Here is a 3,821-nt window from a genome sequence, read left to right as displayed (position 1 = left end):
GATTACAGGCTTGAGCCACCGCGCCCGGCCTAACATTTTTCTCAAAAAAAAGATTATGCATATAGAAATATTTTAGCAAATTATGCAGTAAATAAAAGGAAGGCTCTATAACAAAATAATGATAGCATCAGGTTAAAACCAGTGGAGGCCGGAGAGAAAGTAAAAGCCTGCGCGTCCGCCTCGAGATAACTCCACACCCGGGTAAAGATTAACTCAGTACCCACAGCTAACCCGTGGCTGGGCGGGGGGAGCTCGGGGACTCCGCGCACGCGCACATCCAGGTCCCGGCAGCCGCGCAAGCGCAATCGCCCGGAACATGGCTGCCACCGGCCCCCAACCGTAAGTGCCGACGCATCCCTGGGCCCTTTGCTGCCTCCGTTTCCCCCTGGGGGACGGCGTGGCGGGTGGAGGCCCTCCGGATCCTTGTGGGGCGGCGAGGGGCGCGTCCACAGGTGGGCTTCACCTGAGTAGTGGGCATGTCGGGCCCTCTAGGGCGGGGTCTAGCCAGGGCGCTGTTCTTGTTGCGAGTGGGTACGCTCCCCTGAGGGCTAGGTAGCTCTCAGGCTGGTGTGGACGCTTCCGCTCTTTCCTTCGCGTCGCCCGTGAGTTCCGCGCTCCTGCCCTTATCCGGCTTTCCCACAGCGACCGTTTTGCCGCGCCTGCTGGGTTTTCTGGTCTGTCCCCTGGAGTAATCCCCGAGTCTACCGCTTTTCTGCCGGCGGGTGGGAGTGGCGGTGTAGGCGTGGGTCGGCCTCCGGCTGAATTGGCTAGCCTGAGCCAATGGGCTGAGCCGCTTCCTCTTGAGTCCGGCAGGTGTTAGATCACCTGTGTGTTTTTCTATTTGATAATTGCAAAATCATGTTTTACTGCAATTCTCAGTGGGGGCCTAATTTTTGCACCTGTTTAGTGACCATTTCGCTGTCTTCTTCCTTGGTTTAGGGGTTTATTTTCGTTGTGCAATCTCCCAGTCTCAATATTTTATGACAAAAAATATTGGTTTATATAGAGAAGCTGAAAGACTTGTGCAGTGAACAACCCGGTTAACATCTGCTGAACTTAGTGTATCCCTTATCGTTCCTTCTGTCCATCTTTTCAGCCATCCATTAATCCACCTTTTTGGGAAACATTTCAAATTAAGTTGTAGATATCACAACACTTCTCCCTCAAACACCTCACTATCCTTAATATGAATTAGAGTTCAGTAGTGCTTTTTAAAAAATTTTTGAGCCAAAATTGACTTTCAGTGAAATGCACAGATCTTCACCGTACCATTTGAGGAGTTTTGGCAAATGCAATCTAAACCTTTATTAAAATTACCGTCAGCCTGGAAAGATTCCTTATCTTTTGCCAAGTAAAAAAATTTGGCTATTAGGAACTTGGGATTGTAAGAGTATGTTTTGAATACCAAGCTTTTGTCTGTTTTTCTTTTCCCACAGCAAGTGACTTTCCTCCATTCTACTGCTTGTTTCCCTCTCTGTTCAGCAAACTTTTACTTTTCAAAGTTTCACATTTACATAAAAGTTACAGGAATAGTTTAAAACCATGTAAAACCATCCAGATTCTCAAATTATTAACACTTGTTGGCACATTAGCTTTACCTTTCTCCTCTCCCTGCCTCAAACACATGCATAGATGTTACCAGAAAAAGGGGCTGGAACTATACCCCAAGAGAGGGTTCTTGTATCTCCAGAGAGAAAGAATTCAGGGCGAGTTCATAAAGTGAAAGCAAGTTTATTAGGAAAGTAAAGGAATAAAAGAATGGCTACTCCATAGATAGAGCATCCCCAAGAACTGGTTGCCCATTTTTATGGTTATTTCTTGATGATATACTAAAGAAGGGTGGATTATTTATGCCTACCCTTTTTAGACCACATAGGATAACTTCCTGATGCTGCCATGATATTTGTAAACTGTCACGGTGCTGGTGGGAAAATAACCAGAGGTCACTCTCGTCGCCATCTGGTTTTGGTGGGTTTTAGCCACTTTCTTCACTGCAAGCTGTTTTATCAACAAGATCTTTATGACCTGTATCTTGTGTCAATCTCCTCTCTCATCCTGTGACCTAGAATGCCTTAACTGTCTGGGAATGCAGCCCAGTAGGTCTCAACCTTATTTTACCCAGCCCCTATTTAAGGTGGAGTTGCTTTGGTTCAGATGTCTCTGACGTAGGGTTCTCTTTTTTATATTTTACATACATACATGTACACACAGCAAGTGTTGCAGAGGCAGGTGTGGTATAGACATATATTTACATACACTTAGGTTTTTTTGGCTGAGTTACTGAAAGTATGTGGTAGATACCATACTTCACTCTAAAATACTTCAGCCAGAATCTCATAAGAAAAGTAACTTTCTTTTTTTTTTTTCTTATTTATTTATTTATTTATTTATTTTTGGAGACGGAGTTTCGCTCTTGTTACCCAGGCTGGAGTGCAATGGCGTGATCTCGGCTCACCGCAACCTCCGCCTCCTGGGTTCAGGCAATTCTCCTGCCTCAGCCTCCTGAGTACCTGGGATTACAGGCACGTGCCACCATGCCCAGCTAATTTTTTGTATTTTTAGTAGAGACGGGGTTTCACCATGTTGACCAGGATGGTCTCGATCTCTTGACCTCGTGATCCACTCGCCTCGGCCTCCCAAAGTGCTGGGATTACAGGCGTGAGCCACCGCGCCCGGCCTATTTATTTTTTTTCAGATGGGGTTTTACCATGTTGGCCAGGCTGGTCTCGAACTCCTGACCTTAAGTGATCCGCCCACCTTGGCCTCCCAAAGTGCTGGGATTACAGGCGTGAGCCACCACGCCCAGCCTACTTTCTTATTTTTAAATTTTGTATTTTTTAGAGATGAGGTCTCACTATGTTGCCCAGACTTGTTTTGAACTCCTGGCCTTATGCAGTCCTTCTGTCTTGACCTCCCAAAGTGCTGGGATTACAGGTGAGAGCCACCACACCTAGCCAAAAAGAACATTCTTGAACAAAACTCGTGTTATTACCACACCCAAATACTTTTTTTTTTTTTAAGATAGAGTCTTAGTCTGTCACTCAGAGTAGAGTGCAGTGGTGTGATCTCAGCTCATTGCAACTTCCGCCTCCCGGGCTCAAATGATTTTCCTGCCTCAGCCTCCCAAGTAGCAGGAAGTACAGGCATGTGCCAGTAGGCGCAGCTAATATTTGTATTTTTAGTAGAGACAGGGTTTGGCCGTGTTGGCCAGGCTGGTCTTGAACTCCTGACCTCAAGTGATCTGCCTACCTCGGCCTCCCACAGTGCTGGGATTATAGGTGTGAGCTGTTGTACCTGACACCAGGTACTTTATTATTGATACAGAACCCTTGTCTGATATAGTTTGTATGTAGCTGATATAGTATGTAGCTGATATGGTTTTTTGGTATTGGTTTTGCTTCAGGATCCAATCCTGGATCCTGTGTTACATTTACTTGTCATGTTATTTTAGTCTCCTTCAACCTTGAATGGCACCCTCCTTTCATTTTTTTTTCATGAAATTGGTATATTTTTAAAAGACCCAGTTGATTGTTGTGTAGGTTGCCACTTGATGTTCAGTTGATATTCCCAGTATTAAATTCAGACTCTTATCTTTGGCAGGGAATTACCTAAGTGACATGTTCTTCTTGGTATGTCATGTCAGGAAATATGTGAAGTTGGTGGTGGTCAGACTTTTGTCTTGTGGTTAAAGTGCTCACGCCTTAATCCCAGCACTTTGGGAGTCTAAGACTGAGGGATCGCTTGAGCTCAGGAGTTTGAAACCTTTGAAACCAGACTGGGCAATAGTGAGATCCAATCTTAACATTAAAAAAGAAAAATTA

The 3,821-nt window shown here is 45.2% G+C and overlaps 1 protein-coding gene across 1 annotated transcript in view; it reads left to right on the top strand.

Moving 5' to 3' along the window:
- Positions 1–299: 299 nt before the first annotated feature.
- ZNF329 (zinc finger protein 329) overlaps positions 300–3,821 on the top strand; it is a 24,809-nt gene continuing 21,287 nt past the window's right edge. The window contains exon 1 of the mRNA XM_017509606.2: positions 300–339. The gene's annotated coding sequence lies outside the window, so the exon portion shown is untranslated. The remainder of the gene's footprint in view (positions 340–3,821) is intronic.

Source organism: Cebus imitator, unplaced genomic scaffold (genome assembly GCF_001604975.1).
Source record: "Cebus imitator isolate Cc_AM_T3 unplaced genomic scaffold, Cebus_imitator-1.0 Scaffold417, whole genome shotgun sequence".
Lineage (NCBI taxonomy): Eukaryota > Metazoa > Chordata > Mammalia > Primates > Cebidae > Cebus > Cebus imitator.
This window is presented reverse-complemented; position numbering and strand designations above follow the sequence as displayed.